This window comes from Eschrichtius robustus, chromosome 3 (assembly GCF_028021215.1).
Source record: "Eschrichtius robustus isolate mEscRob2 chromosome 3, mEscRob2.pri, whole genome shotgun sequence".
Classification (NCBI taxonomy): Eukaryota; Metazoa; Chordata; class Mammalia; order Artiodactyla; family Eschrichtiidae; genus Eschrichtius; species Eschrichtius robustus.
In genome coordinates, this window is record NC_090826.1 from 129,939,335 (window position 1) to 129,957,597 (window position 18,263).

Here is an 18,263-nt window from a genome sequence, read left to right on the forward strand (position 1 = left end):
CAGTAATCAAAATCAGTACATTCTACTGAAACCAAAGGACACTGAGCATCTGGTAGACTTCCTTGTGTAAGGATTTGGACTATAGTCTCTTTCCTGTGAGTTTAAATTATGAAGGTAATATTTCGTCTATTGTGACCACTCCAAAATTACAGATGGAGAAACCAAGGTTTATATATAACCGTGGCACTGGGGCACTCATTTAGTGCTCCCCAAAGCTACTTCTTTTTCTCTGAAAGATCATAACTTGTCCATGTCTGGAATCTTAGGCTCTTCCTGGAATGAGGGGGGGCTAGATGGTAGCTTTTATTAAGTATCATGTTGGCATTTACAGACATGAACATAAGTTGCTGGAGCCATGAGTCGTAATGTTGACAGAACCTCACTGGAGACTAATTCTGGGCTCCACATCTGGAAGCTACAGATGCTGGCAAAGGTTTTGAGAGGAAACATAAAAACTGTTGTAAAACAGGAACTAGGTAGGAAGGGTAAAATTCTGGGCTTTTTTTTTTTTTAACCAGAAGGCATTCCAGAGACCATCTAGTGCAGTTCCTCAGGCCATCTGGCAAGGCTGCTATGTAGATCAGATTTTTGCATGGCTCAACCTTTTTCATAAACTCCGTTTAAATGCCACCTTTTCAGAGAAAACCCCTTTGATTATCTCATCTATAATAGCCTACCTACAATCCAGGACGCTTAATACTTTATTCTGCCTCTTTTAATCACGGCAGTTATCACTATCTGATACTGTCTGAAATGATTAGTTAATTGTTAACTTGCTTTTTTTCTCTCTTCTCCCACTAGAATGTAGAGACCTGGTTCAACCAACTCCGTAAACGCAGAGCCAGAACAATACCCCTAAAATAGAAACTCAGAAATATTTGTTGAATGACTGAACAGTGAATGAATCAATGAAGAAAATAAGGACAGAAGCTGTGATTACTTCAGTCAGACAGATAAAATTCCATATCAGGTTTAGACTAGGTTTTAAGTGATTCATTTTCTATGAGGAACTAGCTATAATGTTTCTGTATCACAGCTCTTAGCATAGTGCCTGCCACATACAAGGCTCTCAGGAAATATTTGCTGGATACAAGAATGTGTATCGTATACCCCTTAATGGTGAGCTGCTATAATTACCAGGAAGAGTAATCAGGGAACAACATATAATCTTATTAACCAAAAAAAAATTGGGAAATACAAATAGATTTTATATGACATGAAGATTGAAAGAGATGAAAGATTTAAAGATTTAAAATAACATTTTTAGAATAAGAAGTGGAAAATCATTAAGACTGAGAATGGAATGCAGGGGACTTTTAAGGAAGAAGGAGAAATTCAAGATGTCATGATTGTCCATGTTCCTCTCATCTCCTTTGTTAAGTAACCCGGGGAGGTTATAAAATCTTCTTCCAGGAGGGCTTTAAAAATAAGAGCACTTTCTCCTTGACTGGAGTGCCCCCAGAATGAGGGATAAACCAAGCAGCCTTTCCAACATCTTCCAGCCTCATATACTCTGAATTTGGACACTGAGAAACTACTCATTTGTAATCCAGCAAACACTTACAAAGTGCCTCTAAGTGCCAGGGAAGAGTCAGGATCCTTTGGCTGCAAGTGACAGAAACTCAATTCATACAATTTAAAGAAAAAGAAAAAAAAAAAAAGGACGTACTCTTGAAGGATACTGGGTTTTCTCCCAGAGCCATAAACCCACAAAAAGGGCAGGGATGTAGCAGACCCTAGGAACCACTGGAGCCAGGAACTTAATATGGTGTGGATTCTTTCTCTACCTTTTCCCTTCTTCCTGGTGTTAGTTTTTTCCTTCCCCTGCTGCAGACTGCCTATTTCCCCATGGCAGAAAACCTGACAACAGGCATCTTCTAAGATTTATGCCTTATAGCTTTTGGCCACTGTGGTTCCAAGCTGAAAAATCTAAAAGAAGGCACCTAGCCCAACTTGAAAACGCACCCTATCAAATCAAGCAATCAATTATGAGCATTGCAATGGGATTAGATTAGAAGTCCATAAAGATAAAGTGGTGGGGAGAGAGAGACAGTTTCTAAAGGAAGTGGGTGGGGCTGAGCAGGCAGTACCACATACACTCATTATGATCTGGCACCGTGCTGGACACTGGTTAAAGGTGACTGAGGCTTTATACCTGTAAAACCTAGGTGTCATCAACTACTGAATCACACAAAAATGCTGGCAACGATATCACCGGGAAGTCTGACGCGGTGCTGTGTTTGGGAGCAGCTGAGTCTGGTATCTCTCTCTGAGAAGGCAGCCTCCAATTTCTTTGTAAAAGGTGCATCCTTGTGTCTCCAGCTCAGAAGTTTAACCTGTCCCTTGGAACTAGTGATGACCGTGGAGGTAAAGGTGATGGTTAAGGAACTGGTTTGTCAACACTTGGGAACCTGCAAAAGAGGTCACTATGACACTCTTGGGGGTGAGCATGATCAGGTAGAGTAGATGGAGAGAAAGAAAGAGAGAAAACAGGAGAAGAGTGTTGTTAATGGGGTTAATGTCAAATTAACCCCAAACCTCACTTCCTCATAGCTCTGCATGTCTTCCTCCATTGAGGAATGAGAAAGTTAGGCTCTCCTGGAAAATATTAAGAGGGTAAAGCTTTCTGATCTGGGAATCTCTGATCACAGATTGTCCCTTCTACTCTGTGGCTGTGTCACCTCAGCTCCTCCCCCCTCCCACTCCCCCCCCTGCCCCCCCAGCAGTGCCTGGTTGGAAAGGGGGTATGAGACTGAATGAGCTATTTATGTCCTAGCTTTGTTTCCATGACAACTGATCCTCAAGCGTTGTATTTAAGCCCTTATAAGTCACACCTTCCCAAGAAGGACGCTGTAGGTTTGCGGAAGGGATGGAGTTGGCTTCTGGTCACATAGCTGGGCTTTTCAGAGATTCTCCAAAGGGCTGATGTATCTTTTAGAAATATTTCTGTTTTCAATGCTTAAAGTAATAGTAATTCTTTCCTAAATGACTTGAAATCAAAATTCTTCACTTTTCCCTTTAGACAATGGCCGCAGCCCACTAACTCCCAAATAGGCCTATAAGAACAGCACGGGCTAGAGGATGCCTGCTCATTTGTCAGTCAAATGGGAAAGTAGGAGGAAGTAATGCATCGGTGGCAACTGACTCAGCCAGTCAGCCCAAGTCGGGAAGCACCTCTCTTTTCCCTGAACTAGAGTGACTGTCCAGAACTGGAGCATTTCAGGGGAATAAGTGTGTTAAGATTTCTTGCAAGTTAGGAGACACATGTGGCAAGCATCACAGAGGAGATGGAGGTGTTCAGGGAGATGAAGCTGATAAATATCCGTACTGTAAGAATTTCAGTGACTGACTCTGAGTTCCTCCTTTAGGCTTGAAGGAAGAAACCATGACTTAACCATTTCCCTGTATCTAGCCAGCATGGTGCCTGGCACTGAGCTGGTACTCAGTAAGTTTTGGTTGATGGACTGATTAAAAGTAATATTTGATATTTGCAAGCATATCTCAGGAACTATGCAGAATCTGGGGCTTCCTAAAAGCACCAAACTTGCTCTCTAGAAGTGAAAGTCATCCTTTTTAAATTTTTTAATTATCACTCATTTAACTCTGATTGATTTTTCTTAATTGTGCTCCATGTTAACTAGGACTTTGATTCCCAAAAACTGGTTCCAAGTGAAATAGAGGAAATTAGTTTTCTCTCTCATAATCCTCTAAAGGAGGAGCAACTCATTCTGAGATCCAGAAACTGAGCTGAGGATAAGAATGCCTGTGGATTCCCAGCAAAACTCAAGATTGAAATAAAGTGAAATGCCTTGCGGAGTTATCTTCACTGAGGGACCACGAAACCACCACAGAAACGTAGAAACAGAGTGCAGTCAGCATGGAATTCTTTTTGGTTTCCTTTCAATTTGTAACCCCCCTAGACCTTAGATAATTGAAATCTGGAGTTTTTCACAGTTAGACCTCTTCTTTGTGCATGAGAATTGCTGAAGTAAACTGACTTACAATTGAAAAACAACAAGGAAAACATAAGCAATGAGAATTGACATTTGTTAATGAAGAACAACAACGTAAGATGTTTATATTTTAGTGGCTGAGAGCAGGGCCGCTGGTGGCAGCCTGTCTGGGTCTGTGTCCTGACACTACACTTTCTTGCTGCCATGTGGCTTTGGGCAAGACTGTTGTGAGACTGAAATGTATTATATCAAGAAAAGTGCTCAAAATATGCCTGGCACATAATAAGTGCTCAATAAATATCAACGAATCTTACTATTTTGATATTATTTTTAAATGCTTTCTAAGCCACCATTTTAATAAGGCTATTCTCCTGCTTAAAATACTTCAATGGTTTCTTGTTTTCCCCCTAAACTGCAAGTTCTTGAGCATGGCCAACAGATTATTCCAGGGCTGGCCTCTACCTACACATCCCCTGCCTCTCCTCTCTGATCAAATCCTAAGCTCTGTTCTTAGGATTCGAGTTCTTTGATGTGTCTTGTCCTCTTATGTCTCTACACACGTTCTCTTTCTTCTGCTTGAAACACTGTCTCCCTACTGCTCACCTGGCTAATAGCTATTTGTCCTTAAACTAGCCTAGATATCTCCTCTTCCAGCAAGCTCCCTCTAACATAACTAGTTTGGCTTAAGGACCCCTCCCACAAGCTCTTCCATCCCCTTGTTCTACTGCTTTGCATTCCCTAACATACTCTGCTCACATCTTTCCTTCTCTTTCTCTCCCATGTGCTCCTTTGTGGAAAGAAACGACATCTTGTTGTCCAATGTATCCTCAGCATGTATCACAGAGCAGGTGTTCCAAAAAATGCTTGGTCTCTTAAGAATAGAGGAGGCTTACAAATGAAATCTTCTAGCAAAATCAGCAAAGGTAAAGAACTGAAGCCCACAAGAAAGAGAAATAGAGAAAATCTGTAATTCCCTCACGTCTCAACCCACTCCTTCACCCTCACATTTGCAGGCCTGGGATTTGCTTCTTTACTGTCTTCTGTTCTCAAGTTGCCCTGAAGAGAACGTCAGGAGTTACATTCTCTGACGCCCCATGCCTTTGAGGGCTACCTGATCCTGCTTTATTTCCTGTTGTGCAACCACAACAGGCTGTGCAACCACAACAGGCTGTGCACGGGGATTAGGGGGGTTACAAATTGAAAGGAAAGCAAAGAGAATTCCATGCTGACTGCACTCTGTTTCTACTTTTCTGTGGTGGTTTCGTGGTCCCTCAGTGAAGATAACTCCGCAAGGCATTTCCCTTTATTTTCTTGATCCTCAATGGAAAATCCGAGCAGCCACGGTTTCAGATCCTTCTAAGCTGATTATGGTTCTTAGAGGTAAGGGAACCAAGGCTTTCCATAATCTAGACAATGCAGAGCTTGTCTTTTGGACTACCAGCACTGGATAAATACTAATCAACTGCTTTTCCCTTTTCTAAGAATCCTAGAGGGCCACAGTTAATCCTTTAAAGGCTCCTGTGGGTGGAAACACCACTCTGTTACACATTGATTAGGAAAGTGATAGCTCAAGGTCATTCAGCAGTTAAGTGGCAGAACTAGGTGGTACTGGGGGTCATATAACGCAAGTCAGTTTCTTTTTCCCTTTGGCATTTTAAATTCTGGACACAGAGCTACAGAATTAAAACCAGAGCAGGGGGCAGGCTAATGAGAAAATTACATATTTGAACAAGATTTTAAAATAAATAAATGATAAATAGAATTTATGGAATCCCTATGAACCTATTCCCAGCAATCTGGAAAGCATTAGCAAAAGCAAATACCCCAAGTTATCCCAGGGAATTACCCTACTATATTCATTTCTTTGGCATGAAAAAACCCCCAAGGATCCAGAGTAAGGGTTAGAAGAGAAAGAGGAAGAAAAATATTTCTAAAGAATCAGGGGTTTGATTTTTCTGCCATTTAGTAAAGATTTTATTTTGAGAAGAATTGGTTACAAGCTTCTGAAATCTCTTTCTTGGGATATTTGATCATGGAAAGTGGAAGAGACTTCAGACTATTTCAATCTCAAGTGTGAATAGATCCAAAGCTTTTCACCTGTCTCTGAAGTAGACAGGAAAATAGTCGGGGAGCTTCTCCAAGTTAATGAAGTCTCTTCTGGCCCAGAGATCATATATCACCTATCATTATGGCTCTTATTCTAGTAATTCTAGTATAAGGTCTGTCATTTAGCAGATGTGCAACAAATTTTGCTGAAAACAATTGTGAATGCATAGCATGTTTGGTGAAGGGATAGTGGTCTCTTATTTTTAGTTCTCAAAGAAAGAAAAGCCCTGATTTATAGCATTTGCCAATTACTGTGGTGTAAATACTCCCAGCCAGGCCACTTTCAAGTTACCCATGGCTTAACAACAAGCTCACAAAGTTTCTAGAAATTTAACAACTGGCTCTCGTGATGGGCAGGAGTCAATCCAGCACACCCATGCTTGTGGCAGTATATTCTTGGCTCCCCGTGTATACAAAGGCAGAGCAGTACCGAATGTTTTCAGTATATTTAGCCTTCAGAAGGAAAAGGGGGTTCTAGGTAAAGCCAGAGGTAGCTTGGGAACAGAAATTCTGCAGCATGATGAGGCCTCCCACGTGGAAAAGCACATCAGTCGTGTCCTGGCGGGACTGCCAAGGACCAGAATAATTTTCTGTCTTTAGCTTAGTGTGAAACATTGAAGAAGTGCATGTCAAACACGCCTCTGCATTCTGCATGCCTCTTCCTCTAAGCAAAGAACAAAAAAAAAAACCCCGGAATTCCCAAACCCTCTTTAATAGAGCTGAGGTTTGTGTGAACAATTAAAAAACACTAATCCAGGTCTGAGTGTACTCAAATCACAGTTACCAATGTAAGATGTCTTTGTAATGTGGGGATTAGACCAAAGAGGGTTATTTCTAATTATCGAAACCAGGAATATTTTTTGTGTGTGATTGGCAATAAGCATTCTTCATCACGATAAATAGATCATTATTTCCATTCTTTCACAGTTTACATCATTCATATAGTTTTTGTTCAAAGTTTCTCCATTTGTCATGCTGCTGAATTAACAGGGTTTCCAGCTCATGAGTGCTTAGGATGAGTGCTTGGTGACAGGTGTTTCTCAGAAACACGTATATGTAGCCAGTATGACTTCTTTCAGCCAATTCATCCTCTCCACTCTAAGCTCTGGACAGATCCGTAGCCTGACACGGGGGTTCTGGTTATGGATCTCAGGAAAGTAGCTGGGACCAGGTCCCACATGAAGCACACGTCCCTCCTCCCCAGTTCTGCCCTGTCCGTGAGGTGGGAGCCTTGAGTAGAGCCCGGGAAGGTGAGAGCCAGGCTGGCAGGGCTCTTTCAAAACACACACTTCCCTCACCACCTAAACGGGCATTGTGTGAAAGATGAGCCCCAGCCTGCTCTCCTATACACAGATTCAGTTAAACATCACTCACTGCAATCTACTTTTTACTTGTCCCTTGATCCTACTCTTGGTCTTTCTGACATTCACTCTGCTATTGTTCTCTTCCTCCTTTCCTAAGATCATTCTTTGGAATTACCCTGTGTGCTTGGGTCGGCTCCACTCGGTTTAGCCTAAGAGATAACACAGAATCTGAGAAGTCAAGTGGTCTGGGTTTGTGCCTTGACCCCTTCACTTGCTGGCGGTGTGACCTTGGGAAAGTGACTTGACCTCTTTAAGCCTCAGCTTCCCCATACGCAAAACCAGGTCACTACAAGTCCCTATTTTATGAGTGTCGTGAGGTGAAAATGAGGACATACGTGCCAAATTCCCAGCAAATATCTCGGTGGTAGACACTTAAATAGGTTAGCTCTCGTGAACATTACTTCCGTCCTTGTTATTATTGTTGTCATCAGTAGAAGTGATGTTTCCATGGCACAACGCTGCCCCAAGTGCCTTGTGGGAGGCCCACACTGCAGCCCCGGAGGTTCCCATGGCCAAGGTCCCTGAGCAAAGTCTTTTTTATTTATTTATTTATTTATTTATTGGCTTCATTGGGTCTTCGTAGCTGTGCGCGGGCTTTCTCTAGTTGCGGCCAGTGGGAGCTACTCTTTGTTGCGGTGCGCGGGCTTCTCACTGCGGTGGCTTCTCTTGTTGCGGAGCACAGGCTCTAGGCGTGCGGGCTCAGTAGCTGTGGCTCGCGGGCTCTAGAGCTCAGGCTCAGTAGTTGTGGGGCAAGGCCTTAGCTGCTCCGCAGCATGTGGGATCTTCCCGGACCAGGGCTCGAACCCGTGTCCCCTGCATTGGCAGACGGATTCTTAACCACTGCGCCACCAGGGAAGTCCCCTGAGAGAAGTCTTGATAAACGCTTAATGTGAAGAGATGCTTGTGAAAGTGATGCCTACCTCCAAGCACAGAGCCGGGTGATAATCTGTCCCTTGACATGCCCTGCAAGTTTTTGTCTTGGATAAGAAAATCCTTAATGACTTTTTGATTTTGCTTGCCATGTGCTTTGTTATTGCTGACACAAAATTACGTCTAGAAAACATACATCTTTTCAAAAATTTAATTTGATAAACACTGACTTCTTAACCTTTAAAATGAATAATGACCATTGTAACAATGTCAGCAATGAAATGGTTTTATTGTTTGTTCCCCCTCTAAGAAGCTGAACTAGGGATGCGTAAGATGGCCTCTTATACCTCCTGTAATTAAAGATCAGTCTGGAGTCCTGCTTGAAAACCCCACCTTTTTTCACTTCCCTCCATTTATTCTGGGGAAATAGCCAAGCTCCTGAAATAGGACAGATGCTGCCTGGATTTGTCAGGTCTGGAAGCCCTTGAAACTGCAGTTGAACTCATCTGTCAGGATCAGCGGTTTGAGCTTACCTTCAAGGTCAAAAGTACCTTTGAATTTTCCAAGATACATGAAAAGAGATTCCATATATGCAGTCATGTGCCACCCTATATGTCAGGGAATGAAACCATGCCTTCTAGATACTCCAACAACAGACTTTACAAGAGTTTAAGAAACCTGGAGAAGGCAGGAGATGGCCGGGAATAAAGGCCAAGAGGAGCACTTGGGCTTTTCCAATGGGCAGGAAAGGTCACTGCCCAGGGTCGGCAGTGTTAGGACTCCCAGCGTTTCCTGACAGCACCATGACCATTGCATTCCACTCTACCCGAAGCCTGTCTCCACCCTCCCCACCAAACCCCTTCCTCTAATTCTTGGCCTCCTCCCCACCAGCCTGCAGTCCTGTTCCAATCTTCAGTTTCAAAATGGTGGTGGTGGGGGGAGCTACATTTGACAAAAAGGTTCCTACAAGCTTTGCACAGGGGTCTATATTCCATTTCCCTCAGAGAGTTCTTTCGTCACATATTGGAACCTGCCTGTTGCCGTAAGGGGGTCTCAGAGCTCATCCAATACTTCCACCGTCAAGTCGCAAGTCCTCAGCCCTGTCCTTGAGCAGTGAATTTGTATTTTACAAATTCAAATTCAATTTTCTGAAGAACCTTATGTATTATGACCAGCAAATCTAAGAGACGGAAGGTCGTCAGAGGTCATCTTGCCCAATGCCAGAAGCCACAGCCCATTTACAGTGTTCCTCACAGAGTTGTCTGGCCTTTGATTAAACACCAGATGACAGAGGTTGCCTCTTCAGAAGAAAAAGGAATGTCTGAGAAACAGGGGTGGGAAGGGGACTAACTTTTCATAATATATTTTTTTGTTCCTTTAAAATTTCATCCTGTTGCATTGGTTGCCTATTCAAAAAAAAGTAAGCTAGGTATTTTGAAAATACCTTTAGTGTGAGGAAACCCATTACACCACAAAGCAGATAGATCATTCCATTTCAGATGGTTGGAATTGGCAGACAGTTGTTTCTCCTGCTGAGCTGAAATTACTCTTTGTGTGGCTTCTACTTTTCTACCCATCCCTCATAGTGAGTCATACAGAACCCGCCAACCCCTCTTTCGCATCAAAAATAAAAAAGTCAAATATAGAGCAGAAGCAAGAAAAACTACAATCCTGCAGCCTGTGGACCAAAATCCACAGTTACAGAAAGATAGAGAAAATGAAAAGGCAGAGGGCTATGTATCAGATGAAGGAACAAGTAAAAACCCCAGAAAAACAACTAAATGAAGTGGAGATAGGCAACCTTCCAGAAAAAGAATTCAGAATAATGATAGTGAAGATGATCCAGGACCTCGGAATAAGAATGGAGGCAAAGATTGAGAAGATGCAAGAAATGATTAACAAAGACCTAGAAGAATTAAAGAACAAACAAACAGAGATGACCAATACAATAACTGAAATGAAAACTACACTAGAAGGAATCAGTAGCAGAATAACTGAGGCAGAAGAACGGATAAGTGACCTGGAAGACAGAATGGTGGAATTCACTGCTGCGGAACAGACTAAAGAAAAAAGAATGAAAAGAAATGAAGGCAGCCTAAGAGACCTCTGGGACAACATTAAACGCAACAACATTCGCATTATAGGGATCCCAGAAGGAGGAGAGAGAGAGAAAGGACCAGAGAAAATATTTGAAGAGATTATAGTCGAAAACTTCCCTAACATGGGAAAGGAAATAGCCACCCAAGTCCAGGAAGCGCGGAGAGTCCCATACGGAATAAACCCAAGGAGAAACACGCCGAGACACATAGTAATCAAAGTGGCAAAAATTAAAGACAAAGAAAAATTATTGAAAGCAGCAAGGGAAAAACGACAAATAACATACAAGGGAACTCCCATAAGGTTAACAGCTGATTTCTCAGCAGAAACTCTGCAAGCCAGAAGGGAGTGACATGATATACTTAAAGGGATGAAAGGGAAGAACCTACAACCAAGATTACTCTACCCGGCAAGGATCTCATTCAGATTCGACGGAGAAATCAAAAGCTTTACAGACAAGGAAAAGCTAAGAGAATTCAGCACCACCAACCCAGCTCTACAACAAATGCTAAAGGAACTTCTCTAAGTGGGAGACACAAGAGTAGAAAAGGACCTACAAAAACAAACCCAAAACAATTAAGAAAATGGTCATAGGAACATACGTATCGATAATTACCTTAAACGTGAATGGATTAAATGCCCCAACCAAAAGACACAGACTGGCTGAATGGATACAAAAACAAGACCCATATATATGCTGTCTACAAGAGACCCACTTTAGACCTAGGGACACATACAGACTGAAAGTGAGGGGATGGAAAAAGATATTCCATGCAAATGGAAATCAAAAGAAAGCTGGAGTAGCTATACTCATATCGATAAAATAGACTTTAAAATAAAGAATGTTACAAGAGACAAGGAAGGACACTACATAATGATCCAGGGATCAATCCAAGAAGAAGATATAACAATTATAAATATATATGCACCCAACACAGGAGCACCTCAATACATAAGGCAACTGCTAACAGCTATAAAAGAGGAAATCGACAGTAACACAATAATAGTGGGGGACTTTAACACCTCACTTACACCAATGGACAGATCATCCAAAATGAAAATAAATAAGGAAACAGAAGCTTTAAATGACACAATAGACCAGATAGATTTAATTGATATATATAGGACATTCCATCCAAAAACAGCAGATTACACGTTCTTCTCAAGTGCGCACGGAACATTCTCCAGGATAGATCACATCTTGGGTCACAAATCAAGCCTCAGTAAATTTAAGAAAATTGAAATCATATCAAGCATCTTTTCTGACCACAACGCTATGAGATTAGAAATGAATTACAGGGAAAAAAACGTAAAAAAGACAAACACATGGAGGCTAAACAATACGTTACTAAATAACCAAGAGATCACTGAAGAAATCAAAGAGGAAATAAAAAAATACCTAGAGACAAATGACAATGAAAACACGACGACCCAAAACCTATGGGATGCAGCAAAAGCAGTTCTAAGAGGGAAGTTTATAGCTATACAAGCCTACCTAAAGAAACAAGAAAAATCTCAAGTAAACAATCTAACCTTACACCTAAAGAAACTAGAGAAAGAAGAACAAACAAAACCCAAAGTTAGCAGAAGGAAAGAAATCATAAAGATCAGAGCAGAAATAAATGAAATAGAAACAAAGAAAACAATAGCAAAGATCAATAAAACTAAAAGTTGGTTCTTTGAGAAGATAAACAAAATTGATAAGCCATTAGCCAAACTCATCAAGAAAAAGAGGGAGAGGACTCAAATCAATAAAATCAGAAATGAAAAAGGAGAAGTTACAACAGACACCGCAGAAATACAAAGCATCCTAAGAGACTACTACAAGCAACTCTATGCCAATAAAATGGACAACCTGGAAGAAATGGACAAATTCTTAGAAAGGTATAACCTTCCAAGACTGAACCAGGAAGAAACAGAAAATATGAACAGACCAATCACAAGTCATGAAATTGAAACTGTGATTAAAAATCTTCCAACAAACAAAAGTCCAGGACCAGATGGCTTCACAGGTGAATTCTATCAAACATTTAGAGAAGAGCTAACACCCATCCTTCTCAAACTCTTCCAAAAGATTGCAGAGGAAGGAACACTCCCAAACACATTCTATGAGGCCACCATCACCCTGATACCAAAACCAGACAAAGACACTACAAAAAAAGAAAATTACAGACCAATATCACTGATGAATATAGATACAAAAATCCTCAACAAAATACTAGCAAACAGAATCCAACAACACATTAAAAGGATCATACACCACGATCAAGTGGGATTTATCCCAGGGATGCAAGGATTCTTCAATATACGCAAATCAATCAATGTGATACACCATATTAACAAATTGAAGAATAAAAACCATATGATCATCTCAATAGATGCAGAAAAAGCTTTTGACAAAATTCAACACCCATTTCTGATAAAAACTCTCCAGAAAGTGGGCATAGAGGGAACCTACCTCAACATAATAAAGGCCATATATGACAAACCCACAGCAAACATCATTCTCAATGGTGAAAAACTGGAAGCATTTCCTCTAAGATCAGGAACGAGACAAGGATGTCCACTCTCACCACTATTATTCAACATAGTTCTGGAAGTCCTAGCCACGGCAATCAGAGAAGAAAAAGAAATAAAAGGAATACAAATTGGAAAAGAAGAAGTAAAACTGTCACTGTTTGCGGATGACATGATACTATACATAGAGAATCCTAAAACTGCCACCAGAAAACTGCTAGAGCTAATTAATGAATATGGTAAAGTTGCAGGATACAAAATGAATGCACAGAAATCTCTTGCATTCCTATACACTAATGATGAAAAATCTGAAAGAGAAATTATGGAAACACTCCCATTTACCATTGCAACAAAAAGAATAAAATACCTAGGAATAAACCTACCTAGGGAGACAAAAGACCTGTGTGCAGAAAACTATAAGACACTGATGAAAGAAATTAAAGATGATACCAACAGATGGAGAGATATACCAGGTTCTTGGATTGGAAGAATCAACATTGTGAAAATGAGTATACTACCCAAAGCAATCTACAGATTCAATGCAATCCCTATCAAATTACCAATGGCATTTTTTACGGAGCTAGAACAAATCATCTTAAAATTTGTATGGAGATACAAAAGACCCCGAATAGCCAAAGCAGTCTTGAGGGAAAAAAATGGAGCTGGAGGAGTCAGACTCCCTGACTTCAGACTATACTACAAAGCTACAGTAATCAAGACAATATGGTACCGGCACAAAAACAGAAACATAGATCAATGGAAGAAGATAGAAAGCCCAGAGATTAACCCACGCACCTATGGTCAACTAATCTATGACAAAGGAGGCAAAGATATACAATGGAGAAAAGACAGTCTCTTCAATAAGTGGTGCTGGGAAAACTGGACAGCTACATGTAAAAGAATGAAATTAGAATACTCCCTAACACCATACACAAAAATAAACTCAAAATGGATTAGAGACCTAAATATAAGACTGGACACTATAAAACTCTTAGAGGAAAACATAGGAAGAACACTCTTTGACATAAATCACAGCAAGATCTTTTTGGATCCACCTCCTAGAGTAATGGAAATAAAAACAAAAATAAACAAGTGGGACCTAATGAAACTTCAAAGCTTTTGCACAGCAAAGGAAACCATAAACAAGACGAAAAGACAACCCTCAGAATGGGAGAAAATATTTGCAAATGAATCAACGGACAAAGGATTAATCTCCAAAATATATAAACAGCTCATTCAGCTCAATATTAAAGAAACAAACACCCCAATCCAAAAATGGGCAGAAGACCTAAATAGACATTTCTCCAAAGAAGACATACAGACGGCCACGAAGCACATGAAAAGATGCTCAACATCACTAATTATTAGAGAAATGCAAATCAAAACTACAATGCGGTATCACCTCACTCCTGTTAGAATGGGCATCATCAGAAAATCTACAAACAACAAATGCTGGAGAGGGTGTGGAGAAAAGGGAAACCTCTTGCACTGTTGGTGGGAATGTAAATTGATACAGCCACTATGGAGAACAATATGGAGGTTCTTTAAAAAACTAAAAATAGAATTACCATATGACCCAGCAATCCCACTACAGGGCATATACCCAGAGAAAACTGTAATTCAAAAAGACACATGCACCCGAATGTTCTTTGCAGCACTATTTACAATAGCCAGGTCATGGAAGCAACCTAAATGCCCATCAACAGACGAATGGATAAAGAAGTGTGGTACATATATACAATGGAATATTACTCAGCCATAAAAAGGAACGAAATTGAGTCATTTGTTGAGACGTGGATGGATCTAGAGACTGTCATACAGAGTGAAGTAAGTCAGAAAGAGAAAAACAAATATCGTATATTAATGCATGTATGTGGAACCTAGAAAAATGGTACAGATGAGCCAGTTTGCAGGGCAGAAGTTGAGACACAGATGTAGAGAATGGACATATGGACACCAAGGGGGGAAAACTGCGGTGGGGTGGGGATGGTGGTGTGCTGAATTGGGCGATTGGGATTGACATGTATACACTGATGTGTATAAAATTGATGCCTAATAAGAACCTGCAGTATAAAAAAACAAACAAACAAACAAAATAAGTCAAATATATGAAGACAATCATTCTACTTTCTTTTAGTCATTTCTTCTTGAAGGACAGAAAGGTCACCCACTTTGCTACATCAGATCTCTCAGCTAGAAGGACTGGAGGAAAAGAAAACTAATTTTAGTATTTATGGGGAAAAAAAAGAAATTGGTCCAGGGATGAGTTTCCCTCATGCTGTCTTGTTGAATCTGGCCTCCACTGCTCACCGAAGGGTAAGGATTGGCAGAGCCAAATTTTACTCCACAATAAAGAGGTAGCTCTGGCCTTACCTTTGCAGCCTGAGGGGAGGGAAAGAGAGGCTCCCTTTGACGGTGGGCATTTCCTAGCAGCCTCAGAAAAGTTTCATGAGCTTCTGTAATAGATTGCAAAGCATTTGGGGGCAGGGGAATGCCCGTTTCCACAACACAGAAGTTTTGCACAGGATTTCATCCAGAAGTTTATAAAGCCAATAAAATCAGGGGACTAAATCTAAGGGCACTGTTCTTGGATTGGAAAGACAATGGTTAGACCTGGAGCTTTGTACCCAATGCCTTTCTTGATTTTTATTGTCATTTCAACAAGTATTGTCTCTCCTCCCCGCTCCATTCCAAGTCCCCAGAACTGTGCTAAAATACAAAGGAAGCACCAGGATATGTACCCTGCCCTCCAAGAGCATATATTCGTCCTGAGAAGGCTATATGCACACAAAAGCAATGAAGTAAGAATACAAGACTGATTAGACTTGGCCAGAGAGGAACTAGTCACTGGGGCAGCATTCAGCCCATGGAGTCTTTCTGTAGCAGGTGCACACATAGGAACCCCTCACAGATTATATGCCTTCCCAGACCTGAATATTTTCCTCATTTCCTCTCTCCTACAGAAAAAGGACCCTACTGACCTATTAAGAAATGACCTTCGAGGTATCTGTCCAGTTGCAAAAGAGGTACGCCCCCCCCCCCCACCTACCCAAATACCTTTTCATCCTGGTTTCCCTTATGGCCAAGGGTACACATTGGGGACCTACTGACTGGAGTAGAAGAGAAAGTCTGCCATTATGAGGTTTGAGGAGTAGTCACAGAGAGATTTGTCTGCCAGAGGGATATCTTTAAGGCTCAGATTCAGGCCAGAATAATGTTCACCCCTGTGAGATGGCAAATCCTATAATGTCTCCCTTAGCCCACCTGTGGCACTCCTGAGCCCCTCAACAGCACGGTAAAGCCTCTCCGGGAAGCTGGTCTTCCAGAGCCTTGGCTTACCTTATCAGCCCTGTAACCACGGGAGGAACTAGGTATCTAGAAAGGCATGAAACTGGACAGCGAGTGCTTCTGTTTAAGCCCGTGTTCTTTCGTCTCAGTGCAGGCACACGTCTCGTTCATCTGTCTACTCTGGCCCGGTTCACACGCTGGCAGCATCTCTCTTTGCCCAGCTCAGTCAATTCAGCCCGGCTTTAAGCTGGAGCAGGTCAAATGTGTTCTCACCCCAGTGTTTACCACTAACCAAGCTGAACGACTCAGCAAGTGTTTCCTGCCTTTTATTGTTCTCTTTGAGGGTAGGAATCAGGCCTTCCCCTTGGGGAGGGCCCACAGCAGGCACTGAGCCTGGCGAGGAGAGGGTGGGCATGCCCAAAACACCACTCAGTGAATATTCAGTGATTACCCCCCATCAGCCTGGTGCTGTGCTTGGCACTGGGAGATCAGGGATGAATGAGATGCTTCTGCCTTCACGTTGAGAGAGGGAAGCAGACAAGCTAGCAAGCCGTGCGCGGTACAGAGAACCGCGATGAGAACCGGGGCCGGGAGGGCACTGAGATGGGCACCGAATCCAGCCTTGGTGAGCAGAGGGGCTGGGGAAGGGAGTCTAGGAACCGTCGAGGGGAGTCACGTCCCACCTGTTGAGTAGGCGCTAGGTGACCCAAAGACAGGGCCGGGTGTGCGCTCAGAGAGGAAGTTCAGGAGCCAGTGGAGCCACTGGGAGGTGAGAGAGAGCATAGGTGAGAACTGAATGATGAATCCTTGTATCTCAGAATAGTTCCTTATAGCTGGAAAGTTCTGAAGGTTTAATCATCCGCTTTTCACCCAGTTTAGTGATGGTGACTGATACCAATTCATATTCATATTCAGCCTAGGTTTAACAAAAGCCCTCTGTCCTGATCTGTGAAAGGACAGCTTAAAATGTGTGGAGGTCAGGAAAAGCAAAGGCCCGGTCTCTAACCCCACCCCTCCAGCTCTGGTAGAAAAACAAAGGCCACTAGCAAGTGTCTGTCATGCTGGAATGCGCTGGTGCAGCTCAGGGTTTGGGGAGCTCTTTCTCCTCTCTCTTTCTCTCCTCTTTTGGTCTGGTGAGCTTGAAAACAGTCTGCATTCTCAGAGCTGCCCCGTCAGGTCGCATACATGACTCCCTGCTTAATCAGGCGCACACACCCGACTGCTTTCCTGCACACATCCTCTTGCAGCCCTCCCCATGCCCACCTCCCCACCGCGCGTGCCCTGGGGCCCTCAGAACTGTGACCGCTCTCCGGAGACAGAAGGTCTGCAAGAGGGGAGCCCGATCTCCTGTGGGAGGACCTAAACACGGGAGGAGATGTGCACGTGATTTGTAGGTCTTCTCCTTAGGACCCAGGAGGAAGTGGGGATGGTTCATCCTCTTAAGCAAATCCTTAAAAATCTCAAAAGAAGGAAAAGGACCTTCAAATCTTTGTTTCCACATTACAAGTAATTAACATTCTTAGATCTTCAAATGAAAGTTTAACATGGATTATCTCACTCAATCCAAATAATAATCTTATTTATTTATTTATTTATGGCTGTGTTGGGTCTTCGTTTCTGTGCGAGGGCTTTTTCTATTTGCGGCAAGCGGGGGCCACTCTTCATCGCAGTGCGCGGGCCTCTCACTGTCACGGCCTCTCTTGTTGCGGAGCACAGGCTCCAGACGTGCAGGCTCAGTAATTGTGGCTCACGGGCCTAGTCGCTCCGCGGCATGTGGGATCTTCCCAGACCGGGGCTCGAACCCGTGTCCCCTGCATTGGCAGGCAGATTCTCAACCACTGCGCCACCAGGGAAGCCCCCAAATGATAATCTTACGAGGTGTTTGCTATTATTATCTCTCTCTGTGCCTCAGTGTCTTCATTAGGGATATAATGGCACCTACCTCATAGTCTTGGAAGAATTTAACAAACAAATAATAAATACATTAGAACTGTGCCAACTCTCAGAAAATGTGAGTATTTATCATTGTGAGGTATCTGGGGCACAGAGGCTAAGTACTTTGGGCAGG